A 17,308-nucleotide genomic window follows, 5' to 3' on the forward strand; every position below is an offset into this window, starting at 1 on the left:
AACTTGTATACTTTGAACCCTCCCTGCATTTCCTGGATTAGTCTCAATTGATCTTGGTGTATCATCTTCATGATTTGCTGTAGTCTTTTTACAAGAATTTTACTGAGTATTTTTGTGCCTTTGTTCATTAAGGAGTCGTAGTTCTCCTGTAGTTCTCTTTTTAGGTTGAGTCTTTCTCTGATATAGGTATCAGGATACTCGTTGCCATCAGGATTGAATTTGGGAGCTGTGAATCCATCAATACCTGTGGTTTTCTTTTCTGGTAAGTTTTCATTACATTTTCAATTTCACTGACATATTTCTTTATTTGGATTTCTTACATTTTCTTTATTAGGCTCTAATAATTTATGTGTATCTAAAAATCTGTCCATTTCTTCTGTGTTTCCGATCCTGTAAAAGTAATATTTTCAAAGCAGATATTGATGATCTTCTGAATTTCTATAAGATCTGTAGTGATTTCACCCTTTCATTCATTATCATATGAATTTTTTAATGTATTTAGTAAAGGATCTCACTACACAGGTCAGACTTGTAGTGATCCTCCTGTTTTCAGTCTCCCAAGTGCTGAGATTACAGGTGCACACCACCAAGTCCAGTCTCAATCTCCATCTCAGCTCACAGAGGCGGGGAGGCTGGCATGGCATACTGGAGATCAAACCCAGGTCCCTGTGTCTGCCTAAGCAAGTGCATTAATCTGCTGAGCTATCTGTCTGAACCAATTCATTATTATATGAATTTTAATATTTTTCTCTCCTGTTTTGTTAAGGTTGGCTAGTGGTATACAAATTGTATTTATTCTTTAAAAGAACCAATTTTTTATTATTTGATTCTTTTTGTTGTTTTCTTATTGTTAGTTGTCGTTATCTTAGTGTCCATTGTCTTTATTTCTGGTCTGACCTTTATAATTTCCTGCCTTCTTTTGGCTTTAACTTTTCCTTGCTCTTCTTTTTCAAAAAGGTTGATTTACAGCATAATGTTGTTCACTTGGGCTCATTCTACTTTCCTGAAATGACAATTTACCACTATAAATTTCCCTCTTAAGATTGGTTTCATTGCATTCCTCAGGTGTTGGTTACTTTCATCTGCATTGTCATTTGATTATAAATATGGTTTAATTTCTTCATTAATTTCATTTGCTACCTATTTATTCTCCAGAAGGGTTTATTTAATTTCCATTTACTTATAAAATTTGTATGGTTTCTTTTGTCTATAACTTCCAGTTTCCTTGTACTATGGCCAGATAACAAGAATGGGATAGTGTCAATTGTTTTTTATGTGTTTTAGTATAGTGTATGCTCTAGGATTTGTCTACTTTGGAGAATGTCTTTTGCACATCTTAGAAAAATATGTATTCTGGTGTTTTAGAGTGGAACACTGTAAAGATCTACTAAGTCCATTTGTTCACAAGTTTTGTTTAGTTCTGTGATTTCTCTGCTGGTTTTTCTGCCTAGTTGATGTCTTTGTGGTGAAGAAGTCTCCCATTAGTATTGTGTTAGTGTTTATTTGATTTTTCATGTCTGTTAAAATTTGCCTCATATAGTGGGGTGCTCCTACAATGGGTGCCTATATATTTACTTTTCAATAAACTTTTATTCATTATAATAAGAAAAAAGATAAAATAGTTAAACAGTATCAAAATGGTTAGTAGGACAGTTATAATAATCAAACATTGCATATTGTTTTCTTCATAACAGTTATTCAGAGGACAAAATGCAGAAATATCTTGTCTAAACAATATTAGTACAAACTTTTCTTCTCAGTGAATGAAGAGAAAGTAGCTATATATCTGTCCTAACTACCTTGTATAGACATACAATTTTTTCACAACAAAATGGTTCTTTATATGCCCCTTTTTTGTTTTGTTTTGTCAGAGATGAGTGTTCTGTTGCAGTTAGAGAACCTGCATATGGAGAAAACTTTAAAGGAACTTTTCATACTGATGCCAGTCCAAATATTGTAGGTACATGAATTCAGTAAAATAACCCAATATAGTCCAATATTCCATAATAGTAGTGAGTTATCAGCACAACTGGAAATTGTCTGAAGTTTTTGACTTGAGCCTTTTACAGCTCAGCATATTAATATGGCATTATTTCTTATACATTGTGGTTACACTTTTCTGCTGGATGGTTAAGACCACGTTAAAGAAAGACCTATGTAACTAAAAATGGAACTTTTGCTGTCTGACAAGGTCAGTCAAATACCCTCAGGATTTACCCTGGAATCGTGTATGACACCTTTTGGATCTTTTATTAGTCTCAGCCATCTGTATGAATCATGGCCATTGCTTGGCCAGTTTTCTCTCTGTAAAAGCCTGAGAGGAAAGTGATCAATAATGTGTTGTGTGCCTAAAGGGAGTCACCTAGAGGGTGCTTATATATTTTTGATTGTCATCTCTTCTTTTTGAAGTTTTCCCCTAACAAGTATGTAGTGATCTTATTATTATTTATTTATTTAGTATTTTGTGCAGGGTCTCGCTATGCAGGTTGGTTTTGCAGTTATCCTCCTGTTTCCAAGCCTCCCAGTACTGGGATCACAGGCATGTGCCACTATGCCCAGAACTTGTCACCAACTCACCACACCTGGGGGCTGGGCCAGTGCAGCGTGTGGTGCCAGGGATTTAACCCCTGTCCCTGAGCTTGCCTAAGCAGGTGCTTAGTCTACTGAACCATCTTGCCAACCCTTTCCTTCTTCTCTTTTGATCATTCTTGGTTTGAAGTTCACACTATCAGCCACCAGAATAGCTATCCGTGGTTTTTTCTGGGTTCCTGCTGTATGGAATTTTGTTTTCTGTCCTTCGGTTTTTAATCTTTGAATTTCCTTAAATATGTTGTTGGATTTTGTTTCTTGATCCACTCTTCCAGTCTGCTTCTTTTGATTGGTGAATTAAGGTCATTTACATTGATGGTTATAACTGATACATATTGACTTATATTTGTCATGTTATATACATGATGTAGGTTCCCTGAATTTTCCCTCTCTTTAATTGTTCGCTCTACATATTGGTTCCTTCCTACTGATGTTCTTAAAGTTGTTGTCATTTTTGTCTCATTCTAGCATATCTGTCAGTATTCTTTGTATGGTTTGTTGGGGTCATGTATTTCTCCAGTTTATTGTCATAGAAATATCTTACCTCTCCAATTAAATTTGATAAATAATTTTTAAGGGCACATCAATATTTATTTTCTTTTGGATGTGAACTATTTCAGTCTAAGCTCTCCTTGACTTAATACTTATTGTTGAGAAATCTGCCATTAATCCTAAAAGCTTTCCATTATACATGATTTGTTACTTTCTGTAATAGCTTTTAATATTCTGCTTTTTGCCAAATTTCTTGGATCTTGGTTATTATGTTCTTGTGTATATTTATTTTGTTTTGGCTAATTGGAATTCTACATTCCTCACTAAACTGTATGTCAGATTATTTTTCCATGCTTGGAATATTTTTCTGCTACTGTTTCTGCAAATATTCTTTTTTTGTCATTTATGCTGTCCCATGCTGTTTTAATGACACATATATGCATTGTATTGTTTTTCTTTTTACTATCTTGCAGATGTAGACTTCTTATTTTCTGGTTCCTTGTCATTTTTAAGAGCTCTTTCCTTTCATAATCGCTAGCTACTATGCTGTATTCAAGGTCTAATAGTCTATCATCAGCTTTGTTCAAGCGGTTTTACCAGCTTTCACTGGAATTTTTACTGTCGTGGATATAGGTTTGAATCTTTTTCTTGGAATGTAATTCTTTCCTGCATTTTCATTCAATGTTTCCATCATTTTTGAATTCTCTTCTTTTTTAAACATGTCTTCTTTATATATGATGAGTATTTCATGATTTTGTCATCTCTTTTTTATCTGAGACATTATTTCTTATTTGATTGCTTTTATAGCCTGATGGAGTTCTTATTTTAAGTAAATTGCTATCATTTTGGAAATTTAATGTGTATGACTTCCAATATATCCTATATCAGTGTCTTGTACTTGTGCAGAATGAACTGAAGGTCTGAGATTTCATTTTGCTACTTCACTCTGACATTTACCATGCTCCCAAAACTCACCAGGGCTCAGGGATCCTCCTAGCACAATGGGGCAGCAATTTGTGCCTCAAGGTTGCTCACAAAGCTCTCTGGGGCTCAGATTGGCTCCTGTGAATAGGTGTGGGGAGACAGGGGTAACCAAGGCTGCTAAAGATGTTCCAGGCTCAACATGGCTTCTTAGATGGTGGAGAGCCTGGCTGAAGCTCAGAAAGTTTTCCTAATTGGTAGGGATCAGGTGGTCTGCAGCTTAGATAGGCTCTCAAACTGTTGGGGTGCACAGTTCCTGTCAGTAAGTCTTTTATGACTATGTGGGGGAGGGCCCCATCTCAGTGAGTCTTCACCATAGATTAGGGAGGTAGAATAGGTCTCATCAAGTTCTGTGAATCTATCTGGGCCTTAGCATTGCTTCTATGATGGGTAGGGTGTCTGGTCACAGCTCAACAAGGCTCCTGCTATGGTGACATAGTATAGCATATGTCAGTAAGAATTTGGGTTGGTGGAGGAATAAAGAATAGCTCACCATAATCCCTAGAGCTGTCCAGGGTGTTGGCCACTGCTCCAATATCTATTTAAGTGATGAACAGGACTCAGAATAAATTGAAGAAGATATAGTATCAGAGCATTCCTATAATCAGGTGATATTGAAAATAAAAATTCTAATACAAACCTTCTACAAGGAAATTATAAAGAAAAATTGAAACTAATGAAATAGAGAACAAAATTGTAAGTTATCACTAGAAGAAAGACTTGATTGATCAAAATAATAAACAAAATAGGCAAATCTTTAGCCAATATTAACAATAAAAAAGAAAGTACTCAAATCAGTGTAGTTTTAAATAAAAAAGTGAAATCATAACGGATAGTGCTGACATCTTTAAGATTATCTCTATGTACTTCAAAAATCTATTTCCTGATAAATTTGAAATTTCATAAGAAATAAACATCTAGACATATATGAATTACCAAGACTGAACCAGGAATATATAAAAACCCCAAACACTCCAATGACAAGTAACAAAATTGAAATGGTAAGAAAAAATTTTAACTAAGAAAATTGCATGATCCATTGGATTCACCACAGAATATGAACTGCATGAGAGATCATATTACAACATGCCTCAGCTACTTTAATGAAATTAGAAAGAAATTAGTATCCCTAAACTCATTCATGGAAGCTAACGTTAACCTAATTCCAAAACCAGACAAGGATCCAACCTAAAAAGTAAAATTATTGGCCAATATCTTTAATGGACCCTGATACAACAATCCTCAAATACTGACAAAAACTTATTGATAAAAACATCAAAAAGATTATCGATCATAACCAAGTAGGCTTCACCCAGGGACACAAGAATGGTTCAAGATATGTTAATCAATAAGTGTGATTCTTCACACAAATAGAAACTAAATAAAAAATAACATGATCATCCCAATAGAAAAAGAAAAAGTCTTTGATAAATTGCAACATCTGTTCATGATTCAATTGCTGAAGAAAATAAGTACTGAAATACTTTTTTCTCTATCTGATAAAAGCCATATATGGAAAATCAATTACCACCATTATATTAAATAGGGAGAAGCTGAAAGATTTCCCGCTAAAATCAGAAACAAAACTATAATGTCCACCATCACCACTGAAGCACAACATAGTACTTAAAACATTAGAAAGGACAATCAGGCAAGAGAAAGGAATAAAAGATATGGAAAGTGTTAAATTACAATTATTTTCAGATGATATGATCCTCAACACAGAGAACTGAAGAAATGCAACTAAAAGACTCGTAAAATGATTCAGAAAACTCAGTAGTGTAGCAGTACACAAGTCAACATATAAAAAGATGCATCATTTTTATACCAATAATGAATTGACTGAGAAAAAAATTATAAAACAATAACATTCATAGTATCATCAATTAAAATTAATACTTACAAATTAACTTAACCATGTGTCTTACATTTATTTCATTGTGAAGGCAAAGTTCTTGACACTCCTAGTTAAAACAAGGAAGTTTTATTTAGCTAACAGTTAAGAGACACTTCAATCCATAACCAGCTGGCTCCAAAGCAGGATGACACATGCTGTGGGGACAACTATTAATCATGATGGAAGGTTTTCAAAGCAACAAGAAAGAGGAGAGAAAAGCCTCTTTCTATCCATTATATTGTGTGAAGACTACTCATACTAAGGTGGGTGTAGCACCCAAAACCTTAATCATAGTATAGAACCATCAAACAACCACAAAATCTAGATTCAGTCACCTTGGAAATAAGCATTATTTATGACTGCATGAGCCCTCATGGGAACATCAACACATAACCCATAACACCATTGAATTTAATAATCCAACCAATGAAAGTCACACACTTAGAAATAAAAGTTTTCTAATCAGACATCAAAACTGGAAAGATATCCCGTTTCCCAATAGACAAAAATAATATTGGTAAATGATCATGTTAAAATTCATGTGGAGCAAGAAGAGATCTAGAATAGGAAAAGCAACCATGGGCAACAAAAAACAGGAAGCATCACAATGACATGAAATTATACTACAAAACTACCATGATAAAACCAGGATGATATGGCAAAAATGATAAATGGAACAGATTAGAAGATGCAGAAACAAGTACAAACACATTTTGACACACTTATACTTAATAAAGTGGCCAAACATGTTCGCTGTAAGAAAGAGCTGCCATGCTCCTGGAACCCCCAGATCGAGTCCTAGCACAGGCCCCATGAGTGTGTAGGAGAGCTGCAGTCCACCCTGCACCTGCGGGATAGGCAGGTCCCAGCCCAGGAGCGGCGTGGATGAGACCCTCTTCCACCCCCTTATGAACCCACCCATCACTCTGCAGAAACACCCCCACCCCGCCCGCTGAGTGAGAATTTCTGCTGAATTCTAAGGACTCCCAGATCCAGTCCTAGCCAGGAACTGGTGAGTGTGTGGGAGAGCTTCCAGGCGCCCTGCACAAGTGACCCTGCACCAACGGGACCTGCTGGTCCAAACTCAGGCACAGAGTGGGTGAGACCCTCTTCCACCCCATTGTGACCTCCACCACCACGCCGAAGCACACCCTGACCCAGCCAGCCACGTGAGAATTTGTGCCACTTTCTAAGGACCCCAGGATCCAGTCCTACCCAGAACCAGTGAGTGTGTGGGAGAGCTTCCATCTACTCGGCAGCTGTGGGACCTGCAAGTCCAAGCCAAGGCGCAGACTGAGTGAGATCCTCTTCCACACACTTGGGATCACACTCAACTCTCCAAAGCATGCCCCAAAATGCCCCGCCCAGTAGAAATTTCAGAGACATTCAGGGAACACCCAGATCCAGTCCTAGCCCAGGCCCAGTGAGTGTGTGGGAGAGCTTCCTCTCCCCCTGCTCCACCTTGTCCCCTCCAGACTGAGTTCAAGCCTGGAATACACGCAGGAGGTAAAACCCCACAGCTGCAATCCCTCCAGAGAGAGTAGTGAAAAGAACCACCCAGCTAGTCCAGGAGCAGAACATCTTGGTAGAGGGGCACAACAGGTTCACTCCTAAGGGTGGCAGCAGGAAGCAGCTGAGCACAGCAGCCAGACCAAAGAGAGGCACAGCTGGATAAATCCAAAATTTGTAAATCTGCACCTGAATTTCAGTAGGTGCTAAGGTTATAACTGCACCAAAGATCTACAACAAAGGTCAGAATACAGTGCTATACAAAATGACAAAGAGAAGGAGCAATATGCAATCTCAGACACCAAGCCCACCCATAACAAGTGCACAGGACATTAACACAGAACAAATTGGGACTCACACAGCTGAAATCAATGAATCAACAACTTCTGAAATAAAGAAACAACTGAAGTAAGATATAAAGGAACTCACATTGAAAATGGAAAAAGAAATCCCTGAATTAATAGCATCTACATTAAAGACTCAAATGCAGAAATATATGGAGGAAACCCAACGCACACCCAGAAGAAGTGCAGAGGACACTAGCTTAGCTCAAATATATAAATAAATAGTGTTGATAGTAAATAAGCAACACCAGAAATTTACAGAGGAATTCAGAGAACAATTCATCTCTACAAGTTCAGCTCAAATGTATGCATTAATAGCGTCAATAGTAAATAAGCAACAGCAGAAAGTTATAGAAAAACTCACAGCGGACTTCTTTTCTGAAATGAAAAAAAGAATTCTCTGAAATCATAGCATCTGAAATAAAGAAACAACTACAGAAACATAGGAAGGAAACCCAATCTGGAAAAAAACTGCAGTAAAAGAATTAATAACTGCTTCTAAAGGAGACATTGAAAAAAATACAGAAGATCAGAAAAATGATGGATTCCTTTAATGAGCAGTACAGGAAAGAAATAGATTGCATGAAGCAGAGTGAAAGAGATATAGAGGAACTGAAAGTCTCAATCACAAGCTTGCAAAACCATTTGAGAGAAAGTGAAGACAGAGTTTCAGATCTTGAAGATGCTGGCACACCTGGTGAAAAGGTAAGAAGAGATCTCTTAGAAACAAATAGGATACAAGAAACATGATTCATCATTTGCAAGACAATGCAAAGATGAACAATGTGAGACTAATAGGCATCAATGAGAAAAGGAATCAATACAAAGGACATTTTTAAGAAATGGGCAGAATAGTAGAAAACTTCTCAAATATGAAGAAACAATTCAATATTCAAGAAACCAAAGCATACAGAACGCCAAGTAACCACAACCCAGGTAAAAACACGAGATATATAATAGTCAAGATCCCAGAAACTTAGCACAAGAATAATATACAGAAAGCTGCTAGAGAAAAGAAGCAGATCACATTCAAAGGAAAACCCATCAGAAATACGGCCAACTTCTCTTCACAAACCATGAAGGGAAGAAGAGCATGGAGCAGAGTACTTCAGTTCCTCTATGAAAACAAATTGCAGCCCAGACTACTATACCCTGCAAAACTCTCTTTTAAGTTTGATGGAGAAGTGAAATATTTTCTTTATTTTTTCCTCATACACAGAGGTTTCCAACATATTTTATTTTGTGGACCATAGTTGTGTGGCTTCTGAGAACCAGTATCTGTATAAATTCCTATAAAATGTCCAATTCATGCCAGTTCTGTGGTGGCAGCTCTGTGCTGCCCTCCAGAGTGGGGGGGCCCAGTCCCAGCAGCATGGGCAGCTCATGTATGAGTGCCTGCTATGAGCTCTTGCTCCAGGGAGCAGCATCTTCCCAGCAGTATTTCTTATGGCACAGATGCGTGGGTTTTGTGTGGCTCTGGTGCCTGTAAGCAGGAAGCATTCCAAAACTGCAGGGACACGGTTCTTCTCTATGAAGACAGTCTTGAGGATTCAGTGCCTTTGTGCTTAGCGATGGGAATCTCTGACTGCTTAGTAGGTTAAAATAAAAGGAAGCCTCTGTTTTCTATGTAACACAGACAACACCTTTTAGATCACATATTTATTATAGAACTACAAAATTTAATTCAAGAAAATATAGGTCCCATGAAAGACTTAAAAGTTTTATAAAACTAAAATCTAGTTTTCCCCAATAAATTGCATTTTAGGCAAAACCCTCCCTTCTAAAATAATACTAAAAGGGGCATCTGATTATAAAAGAGCATTTAAAAAATTAAATATTTATTTGGGTAACAAGTTTAAGTCAGAGCTGCAATGTTGGCAATGCAGATTTTTAACATAGATCACAAAAAGCGTGCACAAAAAGTACTGGCTCAAAGGGCAAAACAATGCTAAGAATTAGGATGAAATCACTATACAAAGTATAGAATGTATTAAACACTACCATCTACAGAAGTCTTTAATACTGATTATATTTAAAAATTTGCTTAATTATATTGAATTGTAAATGAGTACTATACATGACCCCTTATCAGAAGGCAATTCCTTGTTGCACTATATCTAATTACATTGCAAAAAGTATCCTTTTTTGCTATCAGTAGAGAAAACAGCTAATGATATTACTGTGGATACCAGAAAGCCTATAAAAAAATAAAATTCTTTGTTGTTTTCAAAGTGCTTTCCATACAGCAAAGCACTTGCCTTGCTGACCAGAATGCTCACATGGAGACTGTCCTGCCTGGGTCAGAGATGCTCCTGAATGATCAGACTCAGCTTTACAAATCAAAGACACAAAGGAATCATGCAACGCTCGGACTGCTCAAGACCAGCGTGTCACTTACCAAATCTGTCTTTCCAAAATACCATCCAAGACACTTATAAAAGGACTAGACTGTTGATAAATATACACAAAATGAAAGACATAAACCGCTATGTGACATTACTCTTGGTAACGTCTGTGCTGTGGGAAAGCACCTTTAGGAAGAGCCTATGCGGCAAGAGATACGTGTCTAAGATTCAAAATGAATCAACAGTATTGAATAACAATATAATCCTCAACTCAGAAGCCGCCTCAAGATCAGGTGCATCTTCAGGTAATGTAACAGGGAAAGAAGGCCATGGATTTCATTTTATTAATTGTATCCACTCACAAACCGACCTTAGCTCACCAGATGTGTAGACACAATGAGATTTTTGTTGCTGCTTATACTATAGTCTTTAATTGAAGTTATGGTAAAGGAAATATATCTATTTAAAACAAAACCAAATGGTTATCTCTATTTAGATTAAGAGGTAGCACCAGGTGTGGGATTCACGTTTTGAGTGGCCACTTGTGGTGCAACTTCAATGATCCGGGGCTTGTCTATGATTCTGGCTGTATGGTTGCCCTTCTCTACAATCCCAATAATCCATGCTTGGTGACCTTCGCCATATTTGGGGACTTTATCTCTGCACAGAACAGAGCTGCTGGCTCACATGGTAAACAGATTAGCAGGCCTCCTGATGTCTCCGGTCAGGTCCCATGCATGAGTCCAAACATATTTCCACAGGCCTTGCTCACAGCAGCCATCTTTGCTAGCACAGGAAGGTTGTGAATCACAAGTGATACCTCATTCCTCTGTTGCTTGGCCAGGTTCTGTGCGTGGCCCAAAATCCCAAAACCCGTGATGTCAGTGGCCGCATGGGCGTTGAATGTGTGCATAAGTCCTGCAGCTGTTCTTTTGAGCCGCACCATGTTCATCACGGCTTCTTGGTATGCCAACTCGACATCTTCTTTGGTGACCACTAGCTTAATTTTATTCCATTTCTCAGGAATATCTAGCCACTGGTGGACAGCAACAGCCACTTGCGTACCGAGGGGTTTTGTTAACACAAGCACATCTCCAGGTACTGCATTATCTGGCATGATAAATTCATTGGGTTGGCAGACTGTTGTAGCGACTCCACCCAGGATAATCCAGGGGTTTTATACTGTTTGGCCACCTGTTACAGATGTTCCAGCTTCCTTTGCTGCATCTTTAAAACCCTGTATAATTAAGGGCATCACTTTATCCCTTTCCCTGTCAGTCATTTTATTACTGACTCCCAGGAGCATCAGCACATTGTCACATTCTGTAACCCCCATTGCATACAGGTCACTGAGGACATTGGCACATACTATCCTACCCATCATGTAAGGATTGTCTACAATAGGATAAATGTAATCTGTAGTTTGAACCAAGGAAAGACCACCGTGCCTCAAAGGAATGACGCAAGTATCCATTCCAATGCCAAGTCTTGACATAACAGCTCCCAGAAACTGCTCATCTTCTTGGAAGTGGTTCTCTTGTAAGGATTCCAATAGTTTCTGCAGGACATCTTGAGGCACTTTGCATCCCGTGCCCTTTAGTTCAGTGAATCTGGTTAGCCGGAAGCTTTTGTCCAATTCATAATTTTCCGGGTTAAAGATTTCCCCCGTAGACATGGTTTGGGGCCCACACTCCTCACAGTTCAGCCCCTCCCCTCCCTCTCTCACCGTCAGCTGGGTTCTGTACTTCTATCCACCAGCTCGCCTCGCGCCTCCGCCTCCTCCCGAGCCTGCCGCGGCGATCCCACAATGCACCGGTCGCCAGGCGACCTTAAGCGTCGCCTGAATAAAAATGCGGCTCCCGGCGGGGAGGCCAGGCCCTCCTGGGCGCCGCGGGGGGCGGCCTGGTGCGCGGCAGCGGGTGCGGAGCCGGCCCCTCCCAGGAAGAGCGAAATATTTTCATAACAAAAAACAACTAAAGAATTTCATGATGACTAAGCCAACCTACATAGGTTCCTGAAAGACGTTCTAGAGAGGGACCAAAATGATCAGAACTCCACAGATAAGATCAGAAGCAACCAACTAAATAGGGCAAGTATTAAACACAGGAGAAAAAGTAGTTACACGACAACAGGTAAATAACATGTCAATCGTAAGTCAATACATCTCAGTTCTAACCATCAATGTACATGGACTCAATTCACCAATTAAGAGAAGTAGCCTGACACAGTGGATTAGGAAACAAAATCCAACAATATGCTGTATACACGAAACACATTTAACCCATAAAGACATTCATAGGCTGAAAGTCAAAGAATGTAACACAATATTACATGCCTCAGCACCTCAGAAAAAATCAGGTATAGCAAACCTATTCTCAGCCAGTCTCAACTTCAAACCAACAATGATCAAGGGAAATAAAGAAGGCCAGTATATACTGGTTAGGGGGGAAATTCAAGAGAAGAGGTAACACTCATAAATATGTATGCACCAAACATGGGAGCACACAACTACATAAAGGAAATCTTAATGGAGATGAAAAATCTAATGTCCAATACCACAATCTTAACAGGAGACGTTAATACCCCCTCATCCGAAAAAGATAGGTCAACCAGACAAAAGCTTAGCAAAGAAATATCAGAACTGAAAGAGAGCTTGAAACAAATGGACTTGGTGCTGAATATACATTTTTCTCAGCTGCACATGGGTCATTTTCTATAACACACCACACACTGGTCCATAGGTCATGCTTAAGTATATGCGAGAAAACAGAAATTATCCCATACATATTATCTAACCACAGTGCAATGAAATTGGAAATAAATGACAAAAGGAAACAGAAAAAACGCTAAATACATGGAAATTAAATGACACCCTACTCAGCAACCAATGGATCACAGATGAAATTAAACAGGAAATTCAACAATACCTACAATTCAGTGAAAATTCAAGTACAACTTATCGTAATTTATGGGATACGATGAAAGCAGTTCTCAGAGGGAAATCCATAGCTGTGAATTCACACATTAGGAAAACAGAACGGGAACAGATAAACACCCCAATGCTGCACCTTCAACAACTAGAAAAGTAAGAGCAAACCAAACCCAGAGCCTAAAGATGGGAGGAAATCATAAAGATTAGAGCAGAAATTAATTCAATTGAGAAGAAGAAAACAGTTCAAAGAATTAACGAAACAAAAAGCTTGTTCTTTGAAAGATTAAATAAAATTGATAAGCCCCTAGCTAATCTCATCAAAAAGAGGAAAGAAAAACTTCAAATACAAGCAATAAGGAATGAAAAGGTTGTAATTACAACAGACCCAGTGGAAACTTAGAAGATTATCAATAGCTACTTTGAGAATTTTTACTCTCAAAGAATAGAAGACACAGAAAAAATGAACAGATGCCTAGAAATGTACAAATTACCAAAACAGAATCAAGAAGATATAACTACTCTAAATAACCCAATAACAGCCAATGATATATAAAATTTAATAAAAAGCTATTGACAAAGAAAAGTACAGGTCCGGATGGGTTCACAGCTGAATTCTACAAGAAATTTACTGAAGATATAATCCCAACACTCCTGAAACTCTTCAATAAAATTAAAAATGAAGCAATCCTTCCAAAATCATTCTGGTAGCAAGTAATATACTGATATTAAAACCAGAAAAGACAAAACTAAAAAAGAGAACTACAGGCCATTTTCCCTCATGAAAACAGATGTAAAAATACTCAATAAAATCCTAGCAAATAGAATGCAGCAAATCATCATGAACATTATAAGGCATGACAAGGCAGAATTCATCACTGGGATGCAAGGATGGTTCAATATAAGTAAATTTATAAATGTAATATAGTATATCAGTACAGCAAAATCCAAAAACCACATGATCATCTCAATTGATGCAGAAAAGGCTTTTGACAAAGTCCAACACTCATCGTGTTCAAAGTCCTACAGAAAATAAGATAGATGGTCTCTACTTCAATCTGATAAAGAGCTAACTATAAAAATGCTATGGCTAACATAATTCTAAACCGGGAAAACATAAAATATTTTACTCTCAGATCTGGTACAAGACAAGGATGTCCTCTATCACACCTCCTGTTCAATATAGTTTTGAATCATTACCTAGAGCCATTAGAGGAGAGAAATAAAGTATAAGAATAGGTAAAGAACATGTTAGCTACCATTATTTGCAGATGACATGCATTACTTGAAAGAACCAAAAAATTCCACTAAGAAGCTACCAGAATTAATACACGAATTCAGTAGCATAGCAGGATACAAAGTCAAACCCCAAAAGTCAATAGTATTCCTCTACACAGACAACAAACACACTGAGAAGGAAGTCAGAGAAACATTACCTTTTACAATAGCACCACAGAAAACGAAATGCCTTGCAGTTAATCTAACTAAATAGGTCAAAGATTTTTTCAAAGAAAATTACAGTATTCTGAAAAAAGATATCCTAGAGGATTTCAGAAAGTGGAAAGTTATTCCCTGCTCAGGGATGGCAAGAGCCAACATTGTGAAGATGTCCATACTACCAAAATTGCTGTATAGATTTTATGCAATCTCTATCAAACTACCACCAACATACCTCACAGAATTAGAGAAATTGTCTCTAAAATTTCTTTGCAACCAGAAAAAACCTACAATACCAAAGGCAATCCTGGTCAAAAAGACAAGGCAGGCGGCATTACAATTCCTGACTTGAAATTATGCTACAAGGCTACAGAGATAAAATCAGTATGGCACTGGCAACAAAACAGACCTGAGGCTCAATGGAAGAGATTAGAAAATGGAGAACACTCTGCAAACACACTCTGCAATCTTGTCTTTGACAAAGGGCCAAACAGGCTTGCTGGAAGAAAGATAGCTTCTTTAGCAAGCAGTGCTACAAGAAACTGGCTCTCTACATGTCGAAAATTGAAACTTGACCAAGGTCTATCACGATGCACTAAGCTAAAGTCAAATGGATTAAGAACTAAATATCAAAACAGAAATACTAAATCTACTGAGAAGAAAATGGGAGGAACTCTTGAAGACATAAGAATAGGCACAGATTTCATGAGCAAATACCAAACGGCAAGGGAAATATTTCAAAACATTAACACCTGGGACATTTTATACACCACCATCACGCTGCAGCACCTCTCCACCTTGCCTGCCAGTGAGAAATTCTGCCGTGTTCTGGGAACATCCAGATCCAGTCCCAGCCCAGGCCTGGTGAGTGTGTGGGAGAGCTGCCACTTTCCCCTACTCTGCCTTGAACCCTCCACACTCAGCTCAGCCCTGGTATACAAGGTGGAGGTGAAACCCTGTAGATGCAATCCTTGCAGAGAGTAGGGGACAGAACCACCCAGCTAGTCCAGGAGCAGAACATCTTGACAGAGGGGCAAAACAGGTACCCTCCCAAGGGCAACAGCAGGAATGAGCTGAGCACAGCAGCCAGACCAAAGCCAGGAACAGCTGGATAAATCCAAACTTTGCAGACCTGCACCTGACCTCAGTAGGTGCTAAGGTTATAACTGCACCAAAGCTCTACAACAAATGTCAGAAGACAGTGCTACACAAAATGCCAATGAGAAGAAAGAAAATTCAATCTCAGAACCCAAGCTGACCCATAACAAGTGCACAGGACACTAACACAGAATAAATTGGGACTCTCACAGCTGAAATCAATGAATCATCAGCTTCTGAAATAAAGAAACAGCTGCAGGAAGGTATAGAGGAACACTGATTGGAAATGAAAAAAGAAATCCCGGAATTAATAACATCTGCAGTAAATAATCAAATGCAGAAACATATGGAGGAAACCCAACACCCACCCAGAAGAAGTGCAGAGGATAATAGCTCAGCTCAAATGTATGAGTTAATGGCATCAATAGTAAATAAGCAACAGCAGAAAGTCATAGACGAACTCAGAGCGGAATTTGTTTCTACTAGCTCAGCTCAAATGTATGAATTAATAGCAATAATATTTAAAAAAACAACAGCAGAAAATTATACAAGAACTCAGACCGGAATTTTCTGAAATAAGAAAATAATTCTCGGAACTTATAGCATCTGAAATAAAGAATCAGCTACAGAAACATAGGAAGGAAACAATTTCTGAAAAAAACACTGCAGTAAAAGAATTAATAACAGTTTCTAAAGTAGATATTGATTTTAAAAAAAGAAGGAGATTAGAAAAATGATGGATTCCTTCAATGAACAATACAGGAAAGAAATAGATCGCATGAAGCAAAGTCAAAGAGATGTAGAGGAAGTTAAAATCTGAATCACAAGCTTCCAAACCCGTACAAGTGAAAGTGTTGAAACAGTTTCAGGTCTTCAACATGTTGGTTCAGCTAGTGAAAAGGTAAGAAAGGATCTCTTAAAAACAACTAGGATGCAGGAAAAAAATAATTCATCACCAGCAAGATGATGCAAAGATGAACAATGTGAGACTAATAGGCATCAATGAGAAAGAAGGAGTCAATACAAATGACATTTTAAAAAATGGGCAAAAGAAATAGCAGAAAACATCCCAAATATGAGGAAACAATCTGACATTCAGGTACTGAAGCATACGGAATGCCAAATAACCTCAACCCAATGAAAAACACACCGAGACATATAATAGTCAAGATTCCAGAAATTCATCACAAAAAAAATATGCTGAAAGCCGCTAGAGAAAAGAAGCAGATCACATTCAAAGGAAAACCCATCAGATATATACGGCCAACTTCTTTTCACAAACAGTGTAGGCTGAAAGAGCATGGAGCAGAGTACTTCAACTCCTCTAAGAACATATATTCCAGCCCAGACTACTATACCCTGCAAAACTCTCTTTCAAGTTTTTTGGAGAAGTAAAATACTTTCATGACAAAGAACAACTAAAGAATTTCATAATGACAAAGCCAATCCTACACAGGTTCCTGAAAGATGTTCTGGAGAGGGACCAAAATGATCAGAACACCACAAATGAGATCAGAAGTAACCAACTAAATAGGGTAAGCAACTAAATACAGGAGAAAATGGAGTACACGACAACAGGTAAATAACATGTCAATCATGAGTCAATACATCTCAACTTTAACCATCAACGTACATGGACTCAATTCTCCAATTAAGAGAAACAGATTGGCACAGTGGATTAGGAAAC

The 17,308-nt window shown here is 38.0% G+C and overlaps 1 pseudogene; it reads right to left on the reverse strand.

Moving 5' to 3' along the window:
* Positions 1–10,647: 10,647 nt before the first annotated feature.
* Positions 10,648–11,832, reverse strand: LOC101582848 (annotated as a pseudogene).
* Positions 11,833–17,308: the final 5,476 nt, after the last annotated feature.

Source organism: Octodon degus, unplaced genomic scaffold (assembly GCF_000260255.1).
Source record: "Octodon degus isolate 3935 unplaced genomic scaffold, OctDeg1.0 scaffold00284, whole genome shotgun sequence".
Classification (NCBI taxonomy): domain Eukaryota; kingdom Metazoa; phylum Chordata; class Mammalia; order Rodentia; family Octodontidae; genus Octodon; species Octodon degus.